Source organism: Ovis canadensis, chromosome 2 (genome assembly GCF_042477335.2).
Source record: "Ovis canadensis isolate MfBH-ARS-UI-01 breed Bighorn chromosome 2, ARS-UI_OviCan_v2, whole genome shotgun sequence".
Classification (NCBI taxonomy): domain Eukaryota; kingdom Metazoa; phylum Chordata; class Mammalia; order Artiodactyla; family Bovidae; genus Ovis; species Ovis canadensis.
This window is the reverse complement of record NC_091246.1, coordinates 92,963,440-92,980,469: the sequence shown is the minus strand read 5'-3', so window position 1 is coordinate 92,980,469 and position 17,030 is coordinate 92,963,440.

The window sequence follows — 17,030 nt, the reverse complement described above, 5'->3', positions numbered from 1 at the left end:
AAGTATGTGAACATCGAAATTTTGTTCTCATTACTTTGCTTATATTTACTGTAACATTGAAAGTATTTTCTGTGATTATATGTAATTTTTGGAGTTGCATAGAACTAGCTAGTTAAGGATATTGACTTCGTTTAAAAGAAGGCATTTATATTTGGAGCATTTTGCTCAATGTATGCAAAAAAGACCAAGAGAAGCTAAACATCCCCAGTATTAGAACTGGACCAATCTCTTTTTCTTAGTGTATTCTTACCAAACTAATTTAAGATGATACAGTGATCTTTCTTTAGTATTTACACTGTTTCTAATACCATAGTACCTGGTTCACTCTAAAACTTTGGATTTGTAGTGATTATTTAATCTATCATATCACCTTTGTGGGAGGTGCTGCTGCTGCTGAGTCGCTTCAGTCGTGAGGGGAAAATTATAAAATCCAAATGTTTCTCAGATGTTTCCAAGATGAGGTTTTAGTTTGACAACCTTTTACCTATTTGTTGTTGTTTTGATAGCTCAGTTAACACTCACACCTTGCATTTCAATGAAGAACTGAAGGAAAGGAGGGCAGCCCATTTAAATAGCCCTTCCGGAGAAGGGCTTTATTTATCTGTTTGTCCTGAAGGGCCCTTGGATGCACCGATTGTCTATAGCTCGGTGCTGTGTCTAACTCTGATTTTTATTGTGCACCCCTTCTGAGAATCCTTCTTGTCCAGATTTGAAAGCAACCAGCTCTACTGTGGACCTTCTTGAAGAAGGGAAGAAACTGGCAGCGGTCTTGCGGGTGGCCCACCTGTGGCATGAAGCACAGCAGGTGAGGTAGCTCGGTTCTCTGGATTGGGCTGGATTGCGACAGTGGTGCAGCAGCTGTGCTGAGAATGGGGGAGGGCGGCCTCCACCCGTGAAGGCAAGTGGTCAGACATCCAGGAGGTGCACAGCTTTCATTTCAGACCCAGAGGTACCATGTTGAGCACCTTGTTGAAGGTGAGCTCCTTACGTTTACAGGCATGTACTAAGTCTTTTCCTTCCTCAGAATGTACCTTTTGTCAAGTTGCATGAAGTAATAATTATAAGAAATAATGCAGATTTCCACACCAAAAAACCACAGAAACCTTATCAAAAAGAATAAGTAGCTATTGCTATAAATGTTGAAGCAGCAGTTGCAGTTGTTATTGTATTAAATATCTTCAGCAGAATTTCCTGTCTTGAGAATGGCTGCTGCTGTATTCTCCATATGAACCCAAGTATATGGTGAGAGAACTTTCTGCTTTTCAGGAGTTACTCTTTGAGAAGTCCCTGTTTTACACCCATACATCATGTAAGGAGAGCCTCTTTGCTTCTTCACGTCCATTGCTCCTTATGTTTTTTGTCCAAAGAGTAATGGCCTGAGTACCAGATGAATAGGCAGACTTTCTGTCTTTGCTAAATGCAGGGTGGTGAGAACTTCTTAGAAGTTTATCTGAAAGTTACCCTAATACTGGTGAGTTGGTTTTTTATGTGATGGTGGTGTTAAGTTGTGCTTCTCAAACTTTTTTCCATGTTCTGGGCTGTAGTCCTAAGAAGATCAGTCTCTCTACATGCCCTTGATCCTTCTATGTTGCACACTGTTGACAGGTTGGGGAATTGTCTTTTTAAATACAAAGTGTTTTTTTAAACTTCCTTTCTTTCATTAAACGTACATTGAGCTTGTGCTCTGTACCAGTCGCCTTGCTGTTTCAGGACTGAAGATTTAATTTATGTCTATCTTCAGTCTGGTTTTGAGCTGGAGAACACCTCAGGCATCCTTAATTCTCACCTTACCTTAATTCTTCAGATGTCAGTCAGACCCAAAGAAGGTAAGGTTCTCTAAAGTTCTTCTGCTGACATGAGATGTGGCACTTGAACCCAGTCCTCCTCACTCTTGAAACCTGCCCTTTGCAGGTACTAAACTCACACTGCATTAACTTTCTTAACCTGTGTCCTTTTGTGCGATCAGATTTCGTGATTCTTGCAGGATTTGGGTATTTAGAAGTTGAATACGGGTAAGAGCATTTTTTATTTTATTATGGTGCACTCAATATAATTTATATTCTTGTGGATAATTTTAACCACTAAAATATGGTCACTGTAGAAAATTTATAAAGTACAAAAAGTAACAAGTCAGAAATTACTCGGCTCTTTCCTGAAAAAGATCACCTTTTTTCCCCTCTGATACTTTTCTTCTTGAAGTTATGATTATATATCTCATCTTCATAAAGATTTTAAACATTCAGATTTTAAAAGTTGGGTTTTTTTCTTGATAAAGCTGTTTTACTTTCTGGTTTTGTTCATGAGCATTGGAAAAAATTTTTCAACAGGCATAAAATAATCCATTTTTATTTTAGTTTAAGGCACATGAAAGCTGTTATTTGGTTTTGATTGTATTGATTGTTACTGACATGTCAGGGAGGTTTATAAAAATCAAGGATTCTGTACGGTTTCCCATTACAACTCCCATTACAACCTCGTACGTCCAGATTTTCACAGAGACTGAAGACCAACTGAAGGATAGAAACTGGGGCAGTATCTCCAAGTCTCGGTGTGGGGAGGTGCCCAAATGCCTCCTTGCCACTATTTAAGGTGCGCAGTTTGGTTGCAAACTTCAGCTAAGCAACAGGGGCCTGGATGGGGAGTGGGGAGACGTGTGAAGCTACTTTTTCTCCCTCTATACGGGAACACACAGATTCCCTAGCATACTGATAAGTCAGCTGCTTCTGTCCTTTCTTTCTTTAGAAGAAGGCAGTGCTCCCTTCGTGAATAGGGGCTTGGAAGAGAGGAGGAGGATGAACTCGGTTGTGGGTGAGTAATTTTTCTTCCTTCCATGGGTCTCTGATTGCAGGGATCTTCTTTTCTGCAAGGGTCTGGGTATATACCGACTCCTTATTGCATGTGCTGGGAGAAATAGCTGATAGAAGAAGAGCACTTGTTGAAGGATGGAGGCGGCTGAAAAATGCTTGTTAGAGTGCACCTGGATGCTGCTGTGACGTCAGAGGCGGACCCTAAATGGCTCTCCAGCAAGTACGACAGCCTTTTTTCACCCCTTTCTTAACAATGAGATGTAGATTGGGCTTGTTCTCTATTCAAGCATCCTTATGAGTAAATGTCTATTTTTATGGTAGAGCTGCACTTTAAAAATAGCTCCAATCAGTGCGACTCTTTTCCCCCATATGTTAAAAAGTTATATATGAGTTAAAATATCTCAGATTGCTTAAATTCTTCCAGACACAAGGCACTTTTCCTTTTTTCTTTTCTTGTGGGGAGAAGTAGAGGGTGACAGGGGAGAATGAAATACAAAGTAAGGACTTTCTTTCTGGGCCTCCTCAACCCTGTGTGTGTTCTTTGAGACTTTTTCAACTAGTCGCAAGGCTTTTAAACCAAGATTTGAGATTTCTGACTGTTAAAAAAATTCGTTAATATTTGGCGGGTTATAGTCTTCTTCCTGGAGCGATTGTTTATTTTTGTTGCTGAGAGCAATTAACTAGAACAGTCACAGTTGCAGCTGTTAGATACTCCAGGCTCCAGCAGAGATCACAAAAAGCTTTCTGCACATTTAGAGTCTGTATTTGAATTGTTTTCAATGGATGATTCTTCTGGAGTATACTCTGCTAGCAAATTCGATTGGGTGATCCTAAGCCAAGTCAAATTACAATGGGATCCTGAACCTGCTGTGTTAATTAGAGTCACCTAGGCCCCTTGCTTTGTAGAAGCCTGAGTAACTGTGGCTGCTGTGTGTGACAGGAACCTGTCCCATTTCTGTCTCTCTGTATCTTTATCGTGCAAACCTTGGTATGGCTTTTCCCCAGATGCTGTGCCCAAAACACAGTGTTTTCTCAGAAATTTGTCCTGGGGTGTTTATTCCTTGTTTGTTGCTCTTAACTTGTTGAGGCTTTTGTGAGATAATCTGCCTGTGTGAATGTGAGAAGAAGAGTCATGGGTATAATCTGGTGCCCATTGGCATAACATCTTTAGGAAAGACTAGCTTCTTAGAAAATCTTGGATCCAGTTAAATGCCTTACATTTCAGAAACAGCAATCCAAATGAAGGGATTGTTTCTCTATTTTTATGTCTGTACTTTTGCCTTTGCATATACTTTTGATGGAAAAGTCTTTATGTGTGTCCATATTTAATAGTCATACAGCTTTAAGGTTCACAATATGTTTTTTTAATATGAATGTCAATAATGTGTGAGGCAGGGAATGCTGTGTTTCGTTACTTTATGGAAGAGTAGATAGTCTCACACGTTGGTGGATAGCCAACAACCTGCTTGGTTTTCTGTACTGTGGCCATTTACTTTGTGTAAATAAAAAATACGTATTTTGCATATTTCACTGCTCATATACTGAGCTAAAGCAGGTTGATGCACTTAGCTTTATTTTAAAGGCTGCTGGAGAATTGCTCTGATAAGTTCAGGGCTGGAGTGAGAACTCAGTAAAGTAGGGTAGAATCAGGGTTATGTTACTTCATCTTTATTTCGGGGAAATTATTTGGGAATCTTGGAGAGGCTTGATAATCGCATTACAAGTAGGAATCCAAAATGTGCAGTGAAAGTTTATTTCCTGCTAGCTAGCATAAATTAAATTAGCAGTCATTACATTTTGATGAGATTTAGTTACTTATATGAAGATATTTTTAAAACAGCCTTTCAAATGGCAGTTGATTGACCAGATGGCAGTTTGCTTGATTAGCCAGCTTGGATTTATTACGAAGTCAGGTAGGTTGTTTTTCTTTAATCATGCCCCCTTCCAATAAAAATTTTTATATACTTAGAGAGATATGAACACTCCTGAGATCTCTGTATGCAGGTTAAGAAGCAACAGTTAGAACTGGACATGGAACAACAGACTGGTTCCAAATCGGGAAAGAAGTATGTCAAGGCTGTATATTTTCACCCTGCTTTTTTAACTTATATGCAGAGTGCATCATGAGAAAAGCTGGGCTGGATGAAGCACAAGCTGGAATCAACATTTCTGGGAAAAATAGCAATAACGTCAGATATACAGATGACACCACCCTTATGGCAGAAAGTGAAGAACTAAGAGCCTCTTGATGAAAGTGAAAGAGGAGAGTGAAAAAGTTGACTTAAAGCTCAACATTCAGAAATTAAGATCTTGGCGTCTGTCTCATCACTTCCTGGCAAATAGATGGGGAAACAATGGAATCAGTGACAGACTTTATTTTTGGAGGATCCAAAATCACTGCAAATGGTGACTGCAGCCATGAAATTAAAAGACGCTTGATCTTTGGAATAAAAGTTATGACCAACCCAGACAGCATATTAAAAAGCAGAGACATTAATTTGCTAACAAAGATCTGTCTAGTCCTAGCTACGGTTTTTCCAGTAGTCATGTATGGATGTGAGAGTTGGACTGTAAAGAAAGCTGAGTACCAAAGAATTGATGCTTTTGAACTGAGGTGTTGGAGAAGACTCTTGAGAGTCCCTTGGACAGCAAGGAGATCCAACCAGTCCATCCTAAAGGAAATCAGTCCTAAATAGTCATTGGAAGGACTGATGCTGAAGCTGAAACTCCAATACTTTCGTCACCTCATGCAAAGAACTGACTCATTGGAAAAGACCTGATGCTGGGGAAGATTGAAGACAGGAGGAGAAGGGGACGACAGAGGATGAGATGGTTGGATGGCATCACTGACTTGATGGACATGAGTTTGAGTAAGCTCCGGGAGTCGGTAATTGAAACAGAAGCCTGGCGTGCTACAGTCCATGGGGTCGCAAAGAGTCAGACACGACTGAGCGACTGAACTGAACACTGGTGAACAAAAGTTCAGTAATTTTAATGAAATTTTTCTGTAAATATTTTATCTCTCTCACAGCTTAAATGATACCATGGTCTCCTGAAATATCATGATTTGAATTGAACACAAAAAAATTTCAAGCAGAATGCAAGACTCTCTTCTCTCTTCCCTTCCAGAGATTACATAATTGTAGTAATATGAATTACTGATGGTTTTCTTGTTTCTTCAAACTTTTAAGAATAACTCATGTTTTTAATGGGATTTCCAGGTGGCTGAGTGGTTAAGAGTCTTACCTGCTAATGCAGGAAATGCAGGTTCGATGAGGAAATGATAGCCCACTCCAGTATTCTTGCCTAGGAAATCCTATAGACAAAGGAACCTGGAGGGCTGCAGTCCCTGTGGTCACAGAATCAGACAAGACTTAGCATGCATGCACGTGCGCAATGTTTTTAAATGCCGGACACCTAGGCAGTATCTCCTAGGACACCACAAACATCAGTGTTAACTCTTACGTCTGTTTGAAAGCAATGTGGCAACATCATCTTGGATAAATTAATTAAGGACTCAAGGGGGATGCAGATCGATGAGAAGGATGTGGAAATGCAAGGATAAATGATTTGGCCAGAACCTGTGAACGGAGCAGTGAGGGCATCTCTGTGATGCTCTCGTTTCCATCACAGTGAATGGAAGCCTGGGGTGAGGTCTCGGATAAATCATTGAGAACCCCATTAGGAAGATTTCTGGATAGAACTTTGGACAGTGATCCTGAGATTTTGAAGACTGGAGGCTCTATTAGCCTCAAAGTTTTATAAAGCATCAGAAACACAAAAATAGTTTGTGTTTCAGTTTCTTCTCAAGCTGAGGTATGCATGAAACTACCCTTTGAAGCTTATTAATCCTGATGCTTGAGGCTCACCTCAGATACTGATTCAGGGGATCTAGAGCCAGTCCCAGATAAGCTTCAAAATAGAGGAGGGGCTTCAGCCAAGGTAAAGACGTTCTGGCCTAGTGTGTACCGGAATGAGCTATCGAGAGTATAGGAATTCCGAGTGTTCTACTCTGCCTATTCTTCCTTCTGTGACGCAGTCTCTTTGCTTTTCACCAGAAAACTGAATGAGATTTTGGGTCAAGCAACATGCTATGTGTAGAATGTCAGTAACATCACAGGAGAGGTGCGCTAATGATCCCTACTTTACAGAAGGATACAGTGGAACTTAAAGAGGTTGAGCACCTTGTCCAAGAGCCTCAGCTGGACAGTTGTTGAGCTGGAGCTGCAGCTCACTGTCTGCCTTCAGAGCTGTGGTCTTAATGACATAGTCGCCTGCAGTGATTGTCAGTGGGCAGCCGTGGTGGAAATACTTGACTTTACTTGAATGTGAGCTAGTTTAGTTTTACTGCGACAAGTACATCCCCTCTTGGAAAAGAGTCTAGCTGTTTGTTGTTGTTGTGTGTGGAGTTTATAATGTAAAGATACGTTTGTTTTGTGTTTCAGCTCACTTTTTAGACTGGGAAATTCCTTAGGGTAGGATCTTTCTGTGATTCAGCTTGGTGTTTCATTTCCCATATGTCCATCGTGGTGCCTTGTACTTGCATCGAGAGTGCTCAAAGGGTTGTGGAATACATAAAATGGAAAAATGAAGTTTGAGGAGCTGTTACCGACTCAGAATTCAGGCTGGTGTGAGACTTGGTGTATTCTTACATTCACTTTCTCCTCTGGAAAATTAGTGCTGATACTGTTCCATGTTTCTTGAACATTTCAGGTGTGTTTTCTTGTTTTGCAGGTGAATCAAGGTTGAAAATATACCAAATTGTAAAATGATGACCCCAGGAAAAGTATGGAAAAGGAATTACTGTGCTCTGGGAGAAAGTGCAAGTCTATACACCAGGAACTTTTGCTGTACATTCTGGTTTCTATCCTCCTTGGGTAAAAAAGTCTTCTAGGTGAATGTGAGGAATATGATCAATTAATTTCTTTTGTCTTGGCCAGTGCTTAAGCTGGTCCCATGTCTGAATAGTGTATAAGACAGAAATATAAAGGAAAGTTGAAATGTCTTTGTTTCTGTTGCTCAGAAGTCTAAGGTGACCCAGTATTTTGTGTACATTTTAAGATAAAAGATGTCACAGCTCTTCATTTATTTATGTATTTATTTTTGGCCATGCCACATGGCATATAGGATCTTACTTCCCTCACCCCCTGCATTGGAAGCTTGGAGTCTTAACCACTGGACCGCCAAGAAAGCTCCTCTTTTATATTTTAAAGAGAGATATTATGGTGTTAATAGGAAGAAAGTAACTATACTTTTTGGATTTACTCTGAGCGGTACAATGTCCTCTGCTTAAAGTTTATAGCTTGACTAATGCCATCTCTTGACCAAATCCAAAACTTTCTTAGTGAAAGTCATATAAGAGTATCAGGATGTTAAGTATAGTGTATTAGTTCAGGCTGCTGTATCTGAATGCCATAGGCTGGAGGCATATAAACAACAGAAATTTCCCATTGTTGTAGAGGCTAGATGTCTGAGATCAGGGGGGTCAGTATGGCAAGGCTCTGGTGAGGGTCCTCCTCCAGGTTACAAACTGCCAGCTTGCCACTCTGACCTCACAGGGCGGAACTAGCATGTCAGTTCTCTGGCCACTCCAGTACTCTTGGCTGGAGAATCCCATGGGCGGAGGAGCCTGGTAAGCTACAGTCCACAGGTTCACACAGAGTCGGACACGACTGAGGTGACTTAGCACGCATAAAGTAATTTGCTTCTGCTAATCTCAAGCGATCAGATTTTAATATAGGAATTTTGGTGGGGAGACATTCAGTACACAACTTTTAGTGTGGAGTTCTAAGGCATAGTTGGGCAGACATCTCTCTGATTCACCCTGAGACTCTCATCATATAAAACTGTTCTTGTTATGATGCCTGTCTTCTATTGACCCAGTCATAAGGCTGGGCATGTCACATGAGTTAATTGTTAATTTCCCGATGCTGCTGAAAAGGTACATAATATTATTCCCATTTTACAGAGAGGAAAATCTGAGACTTAGAGAGATCTCTGATGGAATAAAAATGTTTCAGCTTCTTTCATCATTGCTAAGTAAAATGGAAAAGAGAGTTCTCCATTTCCAGGTAGGTTGATGATAAATGATCTATTTGGTAACTAAAGCATGGTCAGGGGAAAGATTTGGGGACTAGAACTCAGGTTACTCTCTTTGTGTCTTGTACATGCACCTCTGAGAGATCAGAAGTTTTGCAGGCTTTAGTGGAACCTAGTTCCTATTAAATCTTTATTTTTCTGATTTAAGAGACGAGAGAGCATTTGTTCTTTTGGAGGTAAGCTACTCATTTATTATACTTTCTTATGTCAGTAACAGTTGCGGCCATTTCTGTTGTTACTGTTTCCTATTGGTCGTGCATGTTACTGTCCCTGTAAGAAGTATGTAAGTCTGTGGATTAGTTGTTATAAGTGCCTTCATTTGGCAGGTGAGAAAGTTGGGTAAAGGAGAAGCAATTGACTTGATTAATGTACATTCTCTGTGTAATTAGAACTGCAAACCCTCAGGTACCAGGCTGGGGTTTAGAAACGGAGCAGTGTCATGTGAAGTGGTACCTGGAAACACATTTGGTGGTAGCACTCACTGTCTAGACTGACGTGCATACGAGTGGAAGGTATGGGCTGTTCTAAAATAAAATGCACAATATTTCAGGGAGTGGTCCTCTTACCTCCCATTATTGCCTCTTCTTGTTCAACATCAGGCCGTCCTGGTTCCCTGACGAGGTGGCCAATACGTTATCACAATACACAGAATAAGAATATTGGACTCTGTTCTCTAAGAGCTTGCTCTCCTAGTGTTAATATATATGGTCATTGACAGCTCCTGGGAACTGGTTAGAATGAAGACTTGGTGTATCTTCAACACCCAACCTGCTCAACTGTCATCTGTATTTTAGCAGAATTCCTGGGTTGATGCAAGTGCATTTTAAAGTTTTAAGATGCAGGGCTCTAAGTCAATTTCTCAAACCTGAACATGCTGAAGATTGACCTAAGAGCTTGTTAAAACACAGGTTCCTGAGCCCACAGATTAACTTGGTAGGTTTGGGGTGCACACACTGAAAATCGTTCTGTCTTTGGACACGTGCAGCATTGCTTGGATGATTCCTGGTGCTAGCATGTTCCAGGTATTATTATCATTTGGGTGGTTGAACTCAGTGACTGTAAGATACTGCACAACCAATTTGAGGAACTTTTACCAAGGGCTGAAGATGAAGTTCACACCAGTGCCACATTTATTTATTGAAAAGTTACCCTGCAGAGGACTAAGGTTGATGGAAAACTGTTCTGTGGCCACTAGGAGAAGAGAAAATCTATTTCTCTATATAAAGATAAATAGAACAAGAATATAACGTCCAAACAGTTTCCAGTAAACCATTTATTGGGTTGACCAGAAGCACTGCCCTCTTTGTCCGTCAAAGAGGAAATCTTGCATTTCTCAGCTTTTCTAAGAATCCACTTCCTTCTAAGAATTCTGATTGATTCCCTTGCCAAATATAGCAAACACAGACCAGATAGGAGTAGCTGACATGGCCATCCTGCCTCCCCTTTTATATTGATCTAGGGAAGTTCTTGTGAAGCTACGGGCTGGCCACCTACTACTTTGCTTTAAGGCATTTTTTATGTGTTTTTCCATTGAGAGAAAGGTACCTTTGAGGACTAAACAATTCTTGATCCAAGGAGTCAGAAAATACTGAAGCCTACCCACCTTTGTATGTCACCTAATCTTTGGGGAAGCAAGGTACCGGTTCCATTTTTCTCTTTTTTACTGAAGTATGATTGATTTACAGTGTTGTGTTTCTGGTGTACAACAAGATGATTCAGTTATACACATGTATTTTGATATTTTTTTCAGATTCTTTTCCATTATTTTTATTGCAAGATAATGAAGTATTCTTAGAGCTTTAGTATACTCTTGTTTGTGTCATGAAATTTTAAAACAGCAGATGTGCTGGAAAATTCACACACATCCCCAAAGTATATTTTTCTTGAGAACTTTTTTCTCTGCAGCATTTAAACTATTGTTTGTCTTCTGTAGTTGACATTAAGTATTTGATGTGTCTTCAAGAAAAAAAAGTTGCTCCACTGCCTGTGGCAGGTGTGATATTCAGCAAAGTGCATAAGTTTGAAAGTAAAGCTTTGGGTATGTGAGGTTTTATTCATTTGCCCTTAGTTTGTGACTGCTTCCTTTAATTATACTAAGTTACTTATTCATAGATACATAAAGAAACTATTAAAGGGCGAAATTCCTATATGACAGATGTCAGGATTTTAAAACCCTGTAAGTTTCTTTTGGTTCAACTTTCTTTGATTTTGAAATAGTAAGAGTTGAAAACATTGGATGGGTATTTTTTAGAAAATTCATACTAGGAATAAATGAGTTTAGCATTCATTTTGGACATGGCATGTGTATTTACTTACTATATTACATCGTATATGTCATATATATATATGAGATATCTCATATATAAGATATATTTCTCATAAACATATTATGTATATATATATGAAGTCTGTTAAGTCACTTCAGTCATGTCTGACTCTTTGTGACCCTATGGACTGTAGCCCACCAGGCTCCTCTGTCCATGGGATTCTCCAAGCAACAGTACTGAAGTGGGTTGCCATTTCCTTCTTCAGGGGATATATATATAATATATATACTACATGTATATATTATATATATATATATAAAATTATATATATAATATATATACTATATGTATGAGATACATCTCATATATACTGTTATGTTACACAAAGCTGATAAATAAGCATAGAAGTTTTATTTGAGATCTCAGGATTAGACGGAGAAAACCAGTGTTTAATGGAGTAGCCACTGTCAGCCTAGCACTGTGTAATGCACCTCACAATTTTGCCAAGTGAGTTGTGTGTTCTTACAGCTGAGGAACCAGAGGCTTAAATCAGTTACCAGATTCATTTGCAGAGCTGAGATTTACATTTGATCTTGAATGTGAACTCTGAAGCCCATTCTCAACATGTGCCTTACTTTATTGAAAGCTGGGTAAAAGAGATTTGATTCCATGCAGTCATTATAAACAAATCTAATGTCTAAACTTAATGATTTCAAGGTTTTAAGTATGTGTTTTAATTTGATTCTCAGTGTGTTGTGATGTAGACGGGGCAGGTGCTAATTGCTCATTTACAGGTAGGAGGGGCAGGTGGATGGATAAGGATCTGAAATCCAGAGGTTGAAGGACTTGCTGAATTGAGCAAAGCTAGTGAATGGCAGAGCCTTTAATCAGACCCTCCTGTTGACTCACGACCTTTCTTGAGTCACCTCATGTGCTTTCTCACTCCTGTCCTCCCTGTTTGCTGTAAGTGTATTTCAAAGAGGCTGGAGGAGTTGTTAAAAGCAGAGTGTCTCTGCTTGTAACATCTCATAAAAAGGCTTGTGAAACACCCCTTTCCTTCCATGCCCTCCCCATCCCAGCATCCTTTGTAAATGGATTCTATCAGGAAGCTGTGTGCTGCCAGGAACCAGCTGAATGAAATGCATTAGTAGTTGGGATCTGCTATAATTGTATTTAATACTCATGTCGTAAGAGCCTAATTTTCTTAGGAAAAAGTTTTTCAGTGTCCTAAAAAATCATCTGTCCAGTGATTGATGACACATACCTTAAAAGTTTCTTGATCTTTTGGCTTCTGCTCACATCATTAGTTTTTATTTGCAAGACAAGGAGGTTTTACTCACTGTAGGAACATTTTTAGCCTCTTTGCTTCTTGGGAGACATTTGGAGTTTGAAGGCAGTGCCCAACACGAACATTTGGGACTTTGGTTGGGAATGTTGCAGGGGTGGGTTTTAATTCCTGTGGGGTGACTTCCCTTTCCCTCTGACCTGTCAGGTCTGTGTGTCTGGCTCTATCTAGTCACGTGTGGGGCTCTGGTCTTTCTGTCTGGTGAGCCCCAGCTTAGGAAGTGACTTGTCGACCCTGCCCCAGGAGCCTGCCTGAGAGGTTTGGCAGACCCTCCTGCTCTACTGTGAATCCCTCAGGCTTGTGCAGGACGACAGATGGTAGAGGGAAACTCAGAGCCATCCCTCTACGTAATGATAAGGGACCAGCCTCCTGGTAAGTGGAAATCAGAACCCCTGCACCTTTTAATTCTGGTAAACGGGACATTGAAACGACACAAAGGGAAGAGGAGAGGAAGACCTTTCCTAAGTTACCAGTTTGTCTCTGTCAGTACTTCTTGCACTTACTGGTGGAAAATTCTTCATCTATATATTGTTTTACCTGTGTAATCAGTATACTGTAGTGACCATCTAGTGTACACTGTGTAGTACATACATAGTATACTCTATCTATATAGTAGTACACTATAGACTACTGAGACTGAGGAGCTATCTTTTTGTTCCCTTTTTGTATATAGATAATCACTGTAAATGCCAAAAATATGAGGCAGGATCCAAATGAGGGTCCTGTCGGAGCAGCCATGGGGCTCGCTGTGCTCTTAGCCCCTCTCCTGTAACTCGTGCTGAGGCCTCCGTAGCCCTCTGTAGCTGCTTCTGTACCTGGCCTCCCTAATCAGACCTCTGGCATGTGACTAAGGACACGGGCTGTGGGCTAGCCAGGGAGTAACTTGGGTTTCCCTACAGAGTGGATACGTGTTAGTTGAAGGCAGGGAAGCAGGCTGGGCTGGTGGGGTGGCTGAGTCCCCAGTCATCGTGGACTCAAGAGGGAAGACTCTTGAGCTTTTGCTGCCTAGTTGCTTTGGCTACAAAGCATGTCGTTGGACTCTTGCAGCATTTCTGTCTTCCTCATTACCAGCATATCCTTATGATGAGACTTCTTGATTTAAGTCAGCCTCTCCATGAGGCCTGTCCGCAGGTTGGCTTCAGTACCATCTCTGCCCATTCCTAGCTGATAATTTCTTGGCTGCCTACCATCTGTAAGCATTGGTTTTCTTCCCTGTACAGTGAGATAACAATACCTGCCTCAGAATATTGGAAGGATAAATGTGTAACGGATGTGCCCTGTAAGCTTCTGCCATCACGGTTATTGCTGTTTGTTCTCATAGTTATTGCTCAGAGGAGACCATATGCACATATTTCCGTTTCCTAAGAGGATACAAAATCCCAAGGTTATCGTTGTCCGGTTCTGACCACTGGCGTGATTGATTGTGTTGGGGTCTCTTGCGACAGTGAAGGTAAATTATACAAGGCTTTCCGTTCCTTGCTGTAAGCCCCTTAGAACTCTGTCGGCCTTTGTCCACAAACCTGAGGCTTTTTTTCTGTTGTTCCTATTTGAGAGAGAGATATCTAGCATAAAAAGGGGGCCCCAAATGCCATGAGTCTCAGGCTCACTGAAGGGTTATCATGCGAGGATAAAATCATATGGTATCTGTCTTGAGTATACATACACTTTAAATGTGTCTCTCCTGACCAGTTATAAAAAAAGAGAATTTTAATAACATCCCTATATATATCCCCAGACAGCTGTTGTTCACTGAAATACACAAACATGCCACAATCTTTTGACTAGGTCTCTCCTCCTTTGATGACCAAGGCTCTCTAGGTTCTGATATGCTGGTGGCTGGACCAGGAGAAGGTAAGCAGAGATAGTCTTTTATCTCTGAACTGTTCCCCTCTGGCTCAGTGCCCTACTGCTTGTGTACAGGAAGGAGAAATAAAAAGTAATTATTAAAGAGAGCTCCCCCACTGTCAGTGCTGTGACCTCCTTCTCTGGCAGTCAGCTTTTAAAACAAGCATCTTAATATTTCAGCAGATGGTGCTAAGGTTTGTTAAAGCAGCCTACAGTATTCCCAGTTCCTTGCCACATTTCTGGATTCTTTGTAATTAGCTCACGACATGGGTGAAAGTGAGCTCAGATGTTAACCCAAACCCGTGGAGCTTGGAGAAAGAGAAGCATTTGATGAGAGGAGCTGGATTCTTCCTTTGCTTTCAGGGAGTTGCCCAGAGGTGAGCTCTGTGAGATTAATGGCAGCTGGAAGTCACTGCAGCTGCTGAGTCTGTCCTGGCTTACCTTTTTCCTTCCAGACATGATTCAGGTATTGATTTTCATGTATAGAAGCCCTTTGTCATTTTCATCTCCAGCCTGGTTTCTTGAAATGGACCCTTGCTTCGCTGTTCATTATTTATTCCTTGTCTCTGTTCCTGCGTTTTGTCCACGTGTCTAGAGATCTCATGTAGAAGATGTTAACAGTTTTAGAAAAACACTGAGTTAGGTTTTGTAAACAAAAAGTGTGTTGTTAAAATCTTGTTGGACTGAATTTAAGCACTTTACTGCATGAGGATGGGTGATCATATTTCACTAATGTTACAGCAGTCTTTAAATATTCATTAGAAGGACTGATGCTGAAGCTGAAATTCCAATACTTTGGCCACCTGATGTGAAGAGCTGACTCATTTGAAGAGACCCTGATGCTGAGAAAGATAAAGGGCAGGAGGAGAAGGGGACGACAGAGGATGAGATGGTTGGATGGCATCACTCCGGGAGTTGGTGATGGACAGGGAGGCCTGGCATGCTGCGGTTCATGGGGTCACAAAGAATAGGACACGATTGAGTGACTGAACTGAAACTGAACAGCTCCTTACACTCTCTTTGTCAAAGGAGCTCTTTCTTTCACAACCCACTCTGCCTAGATAATGCTGGGCAGGTAACTGTTTCTTGATGAGTGTATGTGACATGGCATCATTTGCAGGAGCTGCCAGTTACTGGAGGCGGCATCTTTCTCCCCCTTGATGTCACACTCTCGTGAGGTAATGTTGGAGCGCTGTGTCGGACTCACAAGTAGCCTCACAGAGGGTTTTTGAACCAAAGCACATGAAAGGTGGGAGTGCTTCAGTATTGCTCGTGATAAGAATAGCGAAAGTAGAATGCCATCTTTTCTACTGAGAATTTGCCTTTGTCTCCCAAGTGTTTGGCTTAGAAGAAATTCAAGAAAGAAATCTTCCCCTCCTGACTTCTCCCCTAGCCCACTTGTGCTTCTGTTTGTAACAATCACTGTGCTCCTAGCAGGAACTTTGCCCAGTAATGATTCTTAAATAGATATTAAGGGCTTAAGTACATATGAAGAACTTACTATGAAGCAGACACTGTTACTATTTGTATGCATTTCATTCAGTTCTTCTAGAGATAACGCCACAGGTAAATTGGTTACTATTTTGTTTCATAGACGAGGACCCTAAGATTATGCAAATAATAAATGGTAGAGTTGGGACTTGAACTTAAGTCCATCGGACTTCAAAAGCCTGTCAACTGAGACTGGCTGGAAAGAATTCATTTTGACTCACTGTCCTTAATGCTCTTGTTTCTTCTTTGTCAGCTCTAAATTTTATCTTTCCCTCACTTGGAGACAAAACAGACGTAACGTATACACTACACTGTGGAGTAGAATTAGGAACAAAATGGGGGAGAACTTCAGTTTTCTTGGGGTGATTAACGTAGCAAATGTGTGGTTTGTTACTCTTTAGAACAACAAGGTTAGTAGCAAAAATGAGCATTGACTGAAAGGATGGCATTGCTCTGTCCAGGGGAAAGCAGCTCGTAGCAGATCTGACAGTAAATATTGCTGCTCCTGCTCTCTGCGCATGGTACAAATATCTGGGTGTTATTTTCTTCCCTGGGGGATTATTTATTGTAAGAGGAGTAAACAAATTCTTTGAAATGGGACCTTTAGGTGAGTATTAGCTGTTCTTGTTGTCTCCATCCTTATCATCATCTTCTGCCCTTAAAATATTTTGAGATATCTTGTCTCAAGGGCAGCGTTGGAATGCATTACTAACATTTTGACAGAGAGCAAATACCTGAGATTCTAGCCTTGGTACCTAGGGTTTCCCTCCTGAATGCTAAACCGATTCAAATAGCAAAGGTACTCCTGAGGAATCCTCTTTGGCCAGATGGATCAGGGATATATTTCCAAAATTAGTGCTGCATGGAGAATTCTCTCTCCTGGACTAATTCTTCTCCCCTCTCTAAGGGCCATCTGTCTCATGGGCAGAAGAAAAACAGGCATGTGTTCAGCTCTGCAGGTTGCCACCTGGACCTGTTCCTATAGTGCTTCCAAGTGGAGGGTTGGGCTGTCTTTGGGCCAACCCAAAGCCTCAAGTTCTGGTTCTTCAGTGAGGAATTATAGAATGAGGACAAAATAATTTTGATCCAGAACCTGTTTTTGTAGAGCAAGGATCAGTGGGTGACCCATCGCTCTAGACCACAGGTGAGCAGATTTTTTCCATAAAGAGCCAGGTA